Here is a 14,192-nt window from a genome sequence, read left to right on the forward strand (position 1 = left end):
CCTGAACGGCAAAGATGCACCTTCTGACTTCATCAAATAGATATTTCCGGTTGGCAGGATCTGTGCACACTGCACTGTCTCAATGCAGTCTGCAGGGCCACTCTTTCTGCACTTGTGCCACGTTACATGCCTCAGACTTGCCGATCACACACTGAACTATGTACGAGAGGTGCAGGTGAGTGCGAGGGGTGGAGGGACACTTTGTTGTGCTGTACTGCGTGACATGGAAAGGGCAGGAATCCGCCGTATTTAAGGTAATATGGCACATTCCTGCATTTTCTACTGCACTGGTGCCCTTTTACCAGCATAACGCCAACGCAGGCACCCTTGCACCATGGAGCAAGGATGCCTGTGCTGCACGCAGGATTGTTTTTGGTAACAAACGGGCACCTTACTGCATAAAAACAATCCTAAGAGGCAAATTCCTCTTTCTATGTGTGATGCAGAATGCAAATCTTGTTGCGTCAAAGGCCAAGGCAGCTGATTTCTTCTGGGTGGCCACCATCAACTGTACAATGTGCGAATGTAGCCCAGGGCCGGCTTCAGCGCTGGTGACGCCCGCTGCAACAATCATGTCTGGCGGCCCCACACCCCATGACTGCCTCCTCAGATTCTCTCACTACCACCGGGCTAAAGTTCCCCTCATCTCACCAATCATAAGGTATTACTAAAGTCAGCCCCCCCCACCCAGGTCAGCGCCCCCCTCCAGAGGTCAGCACCCAGTGTGTCCACACTGGTTGCACTGTCCTAAAGCCGGCCCTGCAGTAGCCATTCGTCATTGCAGTTAATAAATATTGTATTAGCCTCTTTGGAAGTTCTCACACAGAGTTTAAGCAAAGCTAGTTTTAAAAAGACACATTGTGTTGTTTTAGGGCTGGGGAGATGCAGAGAAAATGAGACAGTTCATTTGAATTAACTTTCCACAAGATGCATGAGTTGATAGTGGTAACATTTATTCAGCTCTGCCCAGCCTTGCTGACATCAAAAGGGCTCAAGTAATCTGTTTTATAGTCGATCTAAATGGAACGGGTATGATGGGAATCCTGGTTTTGTCAAACAGCTCCCGACCAGGTCAATCATTTTGCAACAATTAAACATTAAGAGGTCCTGTTTAAAAGACAGAAGCCTCGCCTCCCTCCTCAAAATGCTTTTGAAGTCACTATATGGTGGGGACTCCAAGGTTGCCCATCCCTACATTGTGGCAGGCATTTTTCAATGAACCGCACCAACTGGACTGCGTTGCCTTTGAGCCATTTTTATCTTCCAGTAACAACGATTTTAAAGTGCCATCCATACCTCATTGGTTCGCATTTTAAAGTGTCATCCATACCTCATTGGTTCGCATTTTAAAGTGCCATCCATACCTCATTGGTTCGCATTTTAAAGTGCCATCCATACCTCATTGGTTCGTATACCAACACAGGAGCAGGGCAGCTTCACCAGGCGTGTGTTGGTTTAACAAGCCAAACTCTAATCCAATCTGCGTTTAGGATGAGGTAGAGGGAAGGATATATATGTGCCAATGTTTATTGCATTGGAATTAAATTCATCAGTATGATGTCTGTGAGAAATTGGATTACTGGTTGGAGGGGGGTGAAGCGCTATTCAAGCAGCATCCACAATCCTGGTCAGAGCGAGGCACAAGCAAACACCAAATTAACCTGTGCTTAACACTCTGGTAGTTTGGCACGGAGCAGTCAGGCTTAAGTTTGAGGGAATGTGTAAAGTATTCATGAAGCACTTCAAACAGTAAGTAAGAGAGAAAACAACACAGAAAAAATCCCAATATAGAATGTATTTTAATAAGTAAAACAAGACTGAAACAGCAAAATCCTATCAGTAAAGGTGGAGATATGCAATTTGAAAGACTTCAGTGAAATCAGCACCATAAAGCACAAAGTGCCAACTCTGGATATCTGATTGCGCAGGACTAGGACAAAGTCACAAGTTCAGGTCGACTGTGATGGAGCGCGGGCCAGCTCTCTGACAAAAAAACACCCGTGTGAGAAGCATTCTGTGCAGAAGAGACTCAATCTGCCCCCAGTCTACACATTTCTACTCCTAATATAGCGCCTAGAGGGCTACTTGCCCCCCGTCTTTACATCTGCTCAATCCATCTCTGTGCTCTGTCGCTCTCCAGAAGCATTGACATCTGCTGCTTTCTGAGGTCTAACTTCGGATCTCTGATTCAAGGGGCCCTGTATCCTGTCCCACAGTCCCCCCAAACAGGACACCCTCTTTACCAGGACACAAGCACCAACGCACAGGGTGAAAAGGAAGGGCTGTGTCTTGTGTGTGGAGCAGGGTGCTGGCAAGGGGTGTCACATGTGAGCTTTTCATATGCGGTGCTTAAAGCCCGGGTTTGCCCTTAAATTGGAAGGATAGACCAGCATTTCACAGTCCTTAAAGCCCGAGGGTTCAAATTATTTATTTATTTATAAAGTTTTATATAGCGCGAACAAGATCCCAAGGGATATCAGAGCGCTTTACACTCAAACTAGATCGGGAAGCTAGTAAAGTAACAACCACAGGATGAAAACACACAAATGAATCGTAAAGTGAATACAAGCTCACATATAAGTTATGTTGAACAGAAGACAGTGACAGTGTACACAGTATGTCAATAAAAAAAAATAAAAAAAGTATAGTAGTAAATGTAGAAACAATGGAAGTAAGAACAATGCCAACGGGCCAAGGGGTTAGCCCAATTACTGAAGTAGTTTATTCATCAGGAATCTTTTGACTTCCAGTTTGAACACCGTTGTTCTGGGTGATTCTGCGTATTTCTGGAGGAAGAGAGTTCCATATCTTTGGAGCCACGCCAGAGAAGGCTCTGTGACAGGTTCTCTTTTTGTTAAGGATAAGTGGTTTCGAGAGTAAGGTAGTGGCGCTTCTAGAGGCTCTTGCACCACCAGATAGTTCAAGTTTTTGCGCCAGATACCTGGGCGTCTTGAAGTGGATAGCTTTGTGCGTCATCGTGGCAATTTTTAGCTGGATTTGTGCTTCATAGGGGAGCCAATTTAGAGTTTTTAGGTCTGGCGATATGCGCTCATTGCATTTGGTGCCTGTAACCAATCTCGCAGCAGCATTCAGTGAGGCCCTTAGCGGAGCCAGAGTGTATTTGGGCAGGCCACAGAGGGTTGCACTGCCGTAATCTAGCCTCGGTAGGACAAGCGCTTGAACCACCTGCTTGAAATCCTTAAGTGGAAGGAAAGGTTTGATGTTTCTGAGTGTCCTTATCAAGTGGTTTGCTCCTTTACATGTGTTGCTGATATGATTTTTCATATTCAGGTTCTTGTCCATGGTGACTCCAAGAGATTTGGCAGAGTTTACGATGAGCGGGGTGCCGTTGAAAGCAGTGAGGTGGCTCAGCCAGAGGTCGAGATTAGGGGTGTGATTCTGAGGGGAGACGAGCAAGAATTCAGTTTTTGAGGTGTTGAGCAGGAGATGGTTCTCAGTTAACCAGTTTTGAGTATACGTTAGGATGGAGTTGAGTGATATGAGGTTTTCCGGGGATGAGATTTTCAAGTAGAGTTGCGTGTCGTCGGCATACATGTGGAAATGAATATCCATGGAGTTAAGTGCATTAATGGTTCCAAGAAAAGGTTGAAGAGGATTGGAGATAAGGCAGATCCTTGGGGGACCCCCATGAGAACAGGAGAGGGCTGGGAGAGAGAGTGATTTGCCTTGACTCTTTGCGATCTGTGATGGAGGAAGGACGAGAACCACTGTAGCACCTGATCACCAAAACCCATACTGTTTTGCAGAATGGATAAGAGAATGTCATGATTGACCGTATCAAAGGCAGAGGAAAGGTCAAGGAGGATCAGGAGGCAGTATTCATTTTGATCGAGAATCTTTAGGATGTCATCCATAACATGAATGAGGGCCGATTCAGTGCTATGCCCTGTCCGAAAGCCGGATTGATGTTGGTCCAAGAGCTGGTAGTTCTCAATGTGAGCACAGAGTTGGGATTGAACGCATTTTTCAAGGAGTTCGCAAGGGTGGGTATGTTGGAGATAGGTCGGAAATTATTGAGGTCTGACCTATCAGCATTAGGTTTTTTTAGTATAGGGGATACTTGAGCTGCTTTTAAGCAAACAGGGATTGTGCCTTGTGACCGAGAAGCATTTACAATCCTTGTCCAGGTAGGGATGAGTGCATTCATGATTTCCTTGAAAATGGATGGGGGTAACGGGTCACTGAAGTGGTTAGATGGATTGATATTACGGAGGATCCTTTTGATATCTTGTTCACTGAGCGGGGCAAAGGTGTCCCAGGCCGCATTGTTCTTAGGTATCAGGGGGGTAGAGTTGAGCTTTTCAAAGAGGACAGGTGGAGAGGCTGCCCTGGAGGAGAGGAGTCCGGCATTCTTAGCAGCGAGCTCAGATGATATGAGTTTAGATTTCTCAATGAAGAAAGAAGCAAGATCGTCACATGAGGGTGGACTGCGTCCAGGTTCAGATAGGTTTGGGCCTACAATTGTTTGCTGTTTGACCAAATCGAACAGTTTCTTTGGGCGGTTCGCCGCTTGGTCTAATTAGAGTCTGAAATAGTTAGACTTAGCGTTCCTGATTTGTTTGTAGTAAAGGCTCCTGGCGTCTCTTAGGAGTTTGAGTTGGTGCGAGGAGGGATTCGATCTCCAGGAGGTTTCAATTGCCCTAAGGTTGCGACGTTCCGTGTTTAGGTTTTCATTGTACCACGATTTAGAAATTTTAGTTGAGTAATTTTTATGTTTGAGTGGAGCAATGTCATTCATGATGTTGGAGATGGTCAAGTTGTAGGAGTCAGTGAGTAGCTGCACCTCCGTCAGGTCCGCTTGAGAGGAGAGGGTCGATGTACAGAGGGCGGCTAGCTCAACCGGGTTTACTAGTCTGAGGTCCCTTTTCCATATCTTCGATTTCGTTGGTTGGGCCTTCCACAACTGTACCTCTTTGTTGATGTAAAAAAGGATGCAATGATGGTCTGACCAGTCACATGGAGTAATAGAATCCAAGGAGACGCTCTGCCCGTTAGAGATAATGAGGTCAAGACTTTTTCCTTTATTATGGGTTGGTTGTTCACAATGCTGGGTCAGGTCCTGATCAATTAGAAAGGCTTTAAGGCTTGAAACCGCAGGGTCTATGGAGTTATCCCAGTGCAGATTAAAGTCACCAAAGAAGATTTGGGACAAGGGTGAGTCAACATTGCTAGAAATGATCTCAAATAGTTCCTCAATAAAGGGGAGATTGTCTCCTGGGGGGTGGTAGAAGGTGTGAAGTTTACAGACCGGTAGGTTCTTACTTGAGATGTTGAGACAGAGATATTCACAGGAGGAGGGCGCAGAGGACTCAACGGGAGAGATCGAAAGTGTGTTTCTATGAATACAAGCTAAGCCCCCGCCCAATTTCCCAGCTCTGTCTAACCTAATAATATCATGAGTGGGAGGTACTAGGATGTCAAGAATCGGAGTGGAAGCAGGATTTAACCAAGTTTCAGTGAGGATGATAATGTCTAAGTCCAAGTGTTGTATGAGATCAAAGATATCAGTGGCGTGTTTACTGGCTGATCTGCAAAATTAGAAGTACACATTTAATTCGTAGTGGGTTTGAGGGGGGAGGAGTCTGGGAGATATTTACGTGAGTGAGGTTGCTCAAATTGCTGCCTCTGGGATTGATAGGCGGTCCTCTATTTGGGTTAGAAAGGATGGACTGTATTTGTCTCGGCGGGCTCCTGTTGGGGTTGGACCAAGTAGGGTAAGAGTCGAGCAGGTCCTGTAGTTCTGAAGGCGCAAGGTAGGTCACATATCTTCTAGGGCGGGAGGTGTCGTTCGGTAGGGGAATGGACTTCATGATGGAGGAAGGTAAAGGCCTGACCAATGAGTATCTATCGCAAGATGGAGCATTAGACAGGTTGGCAGCGGTGAGGAAAGATCTTAGCATGGGGAAAAGGTCATTTGAGAGGGCTTTCAATCCATGTAGCTCAGAAGTTAGGAGATGCAACTGAAGATGAATCTCATCAAGGTGCGCCACCAAGTCTGTGTGTTGAGCGAGAGGAGGCAAGTGTGCAAGGGAGTCTATCATTAAGGGGAGGTCTCGGTGACTACCTACAAGGTCCGAGGTGGTGGGTGGGAGATCCTGTGGTAGAAGGTGCTCAAATGAGTCTGACTGAAAATCAGGAGCTTTTGAAAGAGATGTAGGTGTCTTAGTGAGGGAGGAGTGCACGTTAGGCTGATGGTTAGACCAAGGACCCAACAGAATGTTTAACTTTGACCAATCAAGTTCGGTGGAGGGCATTCGCTTGGAATCTAGCCTATTGAGAGACACCAGGGGAGGGCTAGGGGACGATGACTGAATAATTGGAGATAAGGAAGGATGCCTATCATAGGTACTCTCTAATCAGGAGCCATATAGGCTCGGGCTGGCTCGATGTGCATCGGGACCCGATAGTTGGGGTGCAGCAACCTGGGATGGGACCATCCTGTGGTGCACAGGTGGTGAGGCGTGATTTAGATAAAGATGTGGAAATGGGCTTCCTAACGTAGCATGTAGTGGACTCGCCGGATCCAGAGAGATGTTAGGGTGAGTCTGTGTGACATTAGGTTTCGCGGATGCCGCGTTTTTGAGTAACGGGAAGATGTTGGTTATCTTATGTAGGTTGACATTAGACGCTTAGATTAGGATGATACCAGTGTTATAGAGGGTGATGGTGGTATTAGCGTTGAGTGAGGGTGAAGGGGCTGTTGTGAGCTTGATACCATGAGGTGATTTCTTAGAGCTTGTTATTCTGAGCATAGAGTAGAAGACTTTTCGCCAGCAGGCTCTTTTCCTGGTGTAGAAAATAAGGTCATTCACTTTGGTACCATTGCTAGTGGAAAAATAGACATCAGAGATTAAGGTTTCGGGCCAGGCCCTGAGAAAGCGATGCTTATATTTCTTGGCCGCATTTTTTGATAGGTTGGGTGGGTAGTTGATGATGGAAGCGTTGGAACCAGAGGGATCCGGAATCAGAACCATTGTGAGAAAAAGTGACTATTGACCCATGGATATGAATTGATGGTGGGGGGAGAATGGTGATAGCGAGAGGAAAGCGTGCACCATAGAGAGGGAAGACACCACTCAATAAGCAGTGTGTGTTGACAACGACAGCAGGACCACTCACGGAAGCAATCCAACAGCAGGGCTGCAGAACTAAATTTTCAATTAATATGCAAAGTCAGTATGTATGGCTATTAGCTCAACTCAACTGCCCAATCCAGGATGGCCGCCAAGCAATGTATGTCTATTGGATCAACTGCCCATTCCAAGATGGCCACCAAAGTAATCTGGTCATAATTGCCAATGATGGTATACCCTCCTCTTTTGTGGTCCTGGAGTGGTGACACCCACTTTGTGAGTCTTTTAGATCTATACTGGTGTTTTTATTTTCATCGAATTACTACTACCAGTGAACATCCGGACGGTACCTTCAATGAGTAAGTGTGTAGAATTGGCTATGGTGTATGTAGACTACTAAATATAAGTGTACTGAGTAAGCACACTAAATATATAGGAGAAATTAAAGCAACACCAAATCAGTTTATAATAAAGATGGTGTCCGATTACTACTGTGTTCCCTCGTTTGCTTTCATGGTGTAGTCCTCTTTCACTTGCCATGTGCTGCCCTTATAGAACTGGAATGCACCGTAAGAAGAGGGCAGCCCAGTTTACCATGTGGCATAAGTAGTAGATGTGCTATATCTGATTTGCGTTATACTTTGTGCAGCATTAACGCGTTATTCAAATCCCGTTGCCATTTTAAAAGTCCGGTATTTTTTCAATCCAGATATCTTTCATCGCCGCCATAATAAGGTCAGGCACTGATTGATAGGACCTCGAGAAGCAGTGATTGATTCTGTTGAAAAACTCTATTTGGCAATTGCTGTTCTGCCTACGAAGTTCTTTCCAAGTCACTTCAATACAATACGTGAAGGTTTCAGGACACCCTCACTGACAGACGGATCCTGATTAGAAAAAGACTATATGCGCCACCATTTTGAGCACCGATATCCTTTATTCAGCAGCCATCACAACCCGGCATATGAAGAGCAAAGGCGAAGTAAATACCTGAAAGAGGGAGCCATCTCACAGACCGATTGCTGAGTCAAGCCGTCTCTGAGGAAGCGCCGTCACCTGTGCTCAAAAACCAAAGCACCGAGGCGCTATACTTGATGATCCACTTTTAGATGGGGAGGTTTTCCTGGGGATCCATGCACCACCCTATGATAGGTGAGCGAGCTTTTTTTTCGAGCGGTGGGTCAATCGCAGTCAAGGCGTAGTCATCGCAGTCATGGTTTCAGTCATCCGGAATCCTAAAATCTTACTCCGGTTAGATTTCAAATCGATGCTGTTTTCCTTCCTTTCGCGCCGTTTCAGGTTATTTTTGGGGTTTCTTTCGTTCCTAATTTCCTTAATCATTAGTATGCATTGGCGGTGGTACTTGTGGCTAAAATGGGGATATATCAGTAATATCAATCCCCAGCCAGCGGAGCTCAAACCTTAAGCTCCTCACCGGACGCCATCTTGATGTGGTTAGAATTAGAATTTGAAGAACCACAGACGGAAAACCGTCAAATGCTGATGGAAGTTTAGTGAAAAATGCCAGACCTGAGATTAATATTGCGCTATTTTAAAAAGAACAAATGACACTCCGTGCAAGCAGCGACCCTCCCGGGTATTCCCTCAGTGCAAGGACTCTCGGTGGAGGGTTCGCGAAGGCAAGAGCGCCTAGCCGGCAAGAGGACGTGCTGAAGCAGGGTTTTCTGTTGAAAATTTATCGGGTTTTAAGCTCCAGTTTTGTCTAGAAGTCGAGACTTAAATTACTAATCAATAATTGATAATTATTTGTTTTGTGAGAGTTTTTTTAATTAATCAACATACTAATGAGAGAAATTACACGTGGGAATGCATATATGTTGCTTAATAATAATGTGCGGTTATTTAATATATGTGTGCTACTTGTTTTGTGTTGATGCTTTTAAATAATAACGTGTACTAATGCTTAAATATGTTGCAGATGGCTAGTTAATTACATACACATAAGGGTATTAGTGGGAATTAACACTGTTTAATCATTGCGATGATGTAGTAACGTTGTTTGTGTTTCTTTCGATTAAGATGGTTCGTGTTGGCCTAAGACAAGATGGCTGCCGTTTACAGCCTGTGCTCGAGTGAATATGATGTGACGAGAGGCCTTGTTGAAAGTCACCTGACTATGGCTTCTGCTGGAGTTTGAAAGTTTCCGTGATGACAGTGACTCCAGGCAATCGTCCAAATAACCTTGGAGGAAAAGAGAAACACAATGAACTTTGTGATTACAGTGGTGGCTTCGCTATGGTTCCGAGGAAGAGCATTTACAAAAGTAACATTTGCAAACTCGAGTTTCCTTCTTCCGTCTTTTATTTTTGTGATTTTTCTGAGCGGAGGTTTTTTCAAATGTAGCGATGCTACATCCTTTCCTGCTCGCTCTGCTCAGCGGTTTAACGGATATTCAGAACATTTTATGTTGCTTTATTTTGTAAGTTCTGCTATAAATATTGTTAGACTAGAGAGGGTCTAAGGCCACTTCTTCCCAAACCTGCGTTGGTGAGGATCGATGCTGTGAGGACGGCGACTCGGGAGACTTCCACTGAGAGACCTGTCCTGACCCATTTATGACATTTAGCTAGAATAGGTAACTATGAGAATAATGATTTTGTTTGACTTTCATTTGAACTAATTTTAGATAAAAGTACCATTATTTGAATCACAGTGTTGGGTGGTTATTTCTTGTCAATTATTGGAAACTCTAATGTGGTTATTGTTGTTTAAATCATGACTCAGGACATAATCAATTTGGTCGCATTGACCTTACTGTAGATACAGGGTGTTTCAGGGGTTTTCTCTCTCCATGTTTGGCGCTGATAGAGTAATCTGAGTGTGTGTTAGTGAAATGGGCCCAAGCGTATGATGAGTGCATGTGCGTGTATCTGTGAAATTACTCAATCCGTGGAAGTAGGGAGAATTTTTATGCCCTGACCTGCAGCAGACGCGCTTTAAAGTTTAAGCGCTATAGAAAGGGCAGCGCGTGAGGCGGTGAGAACACAAGTCTGCTGCCTCCTAGATGCGGCTCCTTGAAGGAGCCAAGTCCCTGGAAGTGCCTCGCTCGCAGGGTGTGCTGGCAGCGCCGCCTCAGACACGGCTCCTTGAAGGAGCCAAGTGCCTGGAAGTGCCTCGCTCGCAGGGTGTGCTGGCAGCGCCGCCTCAGACACGGCTCCTTGAAGGATCCAAGCCCCTGGAAGTGCCTCGCTCGCAGGGTGTGCTGGCAGCGCCGCCTCAGACACGGCTCCTTGAAGGAGCCAAGCGCCTGGAAGTGCCTCGCTCGCAGGGAGTGCTGGCAGCGCCGCCTCAGACACGGCTCCTTTGTGGTAAATAATTTAATTACCGGAACTTAATTTGATGCGGAAAATCTATAACAATAGCTCAGTAAAATAAGAGGCAGAATCCGTGGTATTAGAGGTTCGGAACGGGCTTTATTCCAGAATCAATTTAAATTGATGAGCTCCATATTCCATCACCACGAAGGTTCAGGAAGTGAAGACGTTACTTTATTAACAAGTAATCATTTTTATACAATAGGCATTACAGTGAAACAAATGCAGGAGGCGTAACAATTGATAGTAAAGATAAAACATACATGCGTAGCAAAAGTGGGTGTAACTGGGTGTAACTAAAGAACGTCATCAGGTATGATGTCATAATAGGGTGGTTCCATGAAAGAATTTCGCAATGTCAGCAGAAATATTTGGCAGAAATGCGCGCGCAGCAGCATGACGTGTGATTGACGTGCAACTAGGGGGTGAAGGGGACTTGACATTTAGCTCTACATGTGGCGACAGAAGTCTAGAGGGTCAAGTCAACCTAATCCCAAATCATATCTAACATCCTATGTTTAAAGAACTGTGTTATCCAAAAGAGAAGTCTCTTAGAGTAGAATCTTATTCTATACTGACTATACTGACTGTGAGTGCGTGTACAAGCGTCTGAGTGTCTACACAATATGCGGGGGCAGAAAATCTTCCATAGTAACAGGGCTATGAATTACTTGCATAAAGACAGAGAAGCCGGGCCTTTTGCTCGGTAGCTGGAAGAATGTTTACTTAAACTACTAGACAGGAATGCATTGGGTAGGGAGCGGAGCAGATAATTTCGAAGGTGAAATACAGTTTTTGGCAGGCAACAGGCTGATGTCAGGCACCGTTAGCTGCGCAGAGAATGAGGACAAAGTTCATGGATACAGATGCGAGCTCAGACTGGAGCTTTCAGAGGCAGAAGGCAGGAAAAGGCTTGATGGCAGAATCAGGGCCTACTTGCCTGGACTGGAAAATGGCATAAGTGAACCATATAAAGCCGGTGGCCTTTCGTACTTAGGAATGGAATATCCGGCCCATTCATGGCGGATCTGAAAGAGGACATGTTGACGGTGGACGCACATGTGTTTGCGTCTTCATAACTGGAACTGGAGGGAACATACATGTACTTGTGATTTATACATGAAACCGTTGGGGTCCAAGATAGGGGACATAACTGATCAGAAAAATCCATATTTCCACATTCCCTCCTTGTCCCCTACTTGCCCGTCAAGAGATATCAATCTTCATCAATCCGTTAATCTGTTCATATAGCATCATTTGTTCTTCTTTTTTCTTCTGGAATGAATGAAATCTTGGTGGTGGAATACACGATGTGGCACACAGACCACAGATCGCTGGTCCACATTGTAGACATAGACAGCAACTGAATAGTATGAGAAAGCCAATACCTAGGAAGGATAGGACCTTCCATCCAAAAGTAGATAATACACTCCAAAACCAACCGGACCAAGTCCAGGTGCCTGGATTCTGGTGTATCTGGCTTACAATCTTATGAAGTCGAGTTATGGCTTTATATACAGATGGCGAATTTTCTGGTATGAAAATGCAACAACTTGATCCGATGACCCTACAAGCTCCGCCCCTATCGGCCAGGATGACGTCAAGGACAAGACGATTTTGAAGCACAACAATCCGCATAGCAGACTGCTCTTCTGTTAAATTGCCTAAGGCGGAAATAGTTTCGTTCACTACTGCTTCGAGGGTTCTGGTTAATCTACGTATCAGCTTACTATTGGTAACTGTACCTATATAGGGGAAGAGACCTTTATTGAAATCTGTGTATTTTTCCCATGCTGTCTCAGTGTAATCGACTATTGGGAGATCTCTCCTTTCTCTATTGTGTACTAAATGAGTATTTCTATGATAATCAGGAGGAGCTAGGAAAACAGGTGGCAAAAGGAATCCGATGTAGCAGGTACCATCCCAATCTAGTGGCAAACGTATGTATGCCGTCTGACCACATATGAAGTAGGAATGGCGGGAAGCTCTAAATGTAGACTTGCCTTGATCACTAAATTCTATTACAGTGGTGCATCTACTATGGCCCATATGTATGGAACCATTCTTTCTTACACATAATTCACCTTTAACTGGAAATACTGACATGGCGGGCAAAATTGGAGTGGCTTCGGATTCGACATTCAGGATCATGAGATTAAGCGTAAAATTACCTAATCCATATACTTCATTTTCTAGATCAGTTCCTGTTCTTTTGGGAAGTCCCTCCTTGTTAGGGTGACAGACTTTGAGTAAAACTAAGTTCAAATTTCCCCATACCCAGTTATTCTGGTAAACTGCAGAATTTGAATCTAGGGATTTAATTAAACTAAACCATGCTCCACAGGATCCATTGTGTGTGAACGGGTATGGAAAGAGAGGTAGAATTCCTTTATAGTTCTGATAGGGAGGGAGTCGACCACATATCCAACAATTTGTAGCATTGCTAACCTGATGGGAATGATGTAACATACTAATAAACGTGTTATTGCGCAGCGCAAATCTATAGGACAATTCATGCAGAGGTAATTCACTAAAAGAATGTTCAGCAGTAACATTATAAACATGTCTAGAAATAGGATAATATATGTGCAACAATATACTTGCAGTAATTATTAAAAGACTTAAGAAAAACAAAATTAATAACGTCACTGTGCAATGACTACGCAGTGATTTACAGTACGCATGTCGTTTCAACTTTATCCTTCTGTTTCTTTCTCTATACAGGTCTAAGGGATACATGTCAGAGACAAATTCGACCGATTCACCTTGGAGAGGACTTAAACAATCAAATTGCCTGACTGGTTAGACCTGAGTTTTAGTTTATATCGTTCATGGTTAGTCAGTTCAACCAAAGGAAGTTTAGAGTCAATCGGTGAAGACACGCAAGGTGTGTCGTTTACGTCTGACGGTAGTCCATGAAATTTCTTGATATGACTTGAATGTATCCAGCCTTTTCGACCTTCGATCTTCACGGCTATCCTCGTCGTTAACAATACGAGTTGAGGCGACTTCCACCTAGGATCCAGTTGAGACTTCCGATCAAAGTTCCTCACTAAAACTAAATCCCCTGGAATTACGTCATGGGGTTTCACCTCAGTGTTGTCGGGAAAGGCTGCAGCTACCTGTGAACGACAAGATTGTAGTGCAGACATCAAGGAAGCCAAGTAATCTGTCAGCATATTACAGTCAATATCAGTTATTTTGCGTGGTATAGGCGTCCCCCACATATTTGGTGGTCTACCGAAGATCACCTCATAAGGGGATAGCCCTGTTCGAGAGTGTGCTACCATTCTCATGTAAAAGAGTGCAACGGGTAAGGCTACTACCCAGTCGACACCTTTCTCTCTACAAATTTTGGACAATCTAATTTTCAGGGTCTGATTATGTCTTTCCACGAGACCTGCTGCCTCGGGGTGTCGGACACAGTGAAATTTCCACTGATAGCCTAACAAAAGTGAAACGTGTTTCATTAGTTCGGATGAGAACGGCTGGCCGTTATCTGAGTAGACAACACGTGGTAAACCGTATCGTGGGAAGAATTCTCGAACTAACTGTTTGGCAGTAGTCGGGGCAGTGTAATCTGAAACCGGGTATGCCTCTGTCCAACGGGAAAGAGCACAGACAACTACGAGAACATATTTGAATCCTCGACATTGTTCCATCTGGATATAATCCATCTGGAGGACTTCAAAAGGGTGATCAGGAGGCTGAAATCCACCCTGTTCTACGGGAATGCTTTTTCCTGGGTTAAACTGACAACAGA

This window comes from Triturus cristatus, chromosome 6, assembly GCF_964204655.1.
Source record: "Triturus cristatus chromosome 6, aTriCri1.1, whole genome shotgun sequence".
Classification (NCBI taxonomy): domain Eukaryota; kingdom Metazoa; phylum Chordata; class Amphibia; order Caudata; family Salamandridae; genus Triturus; species Triturus cristatus.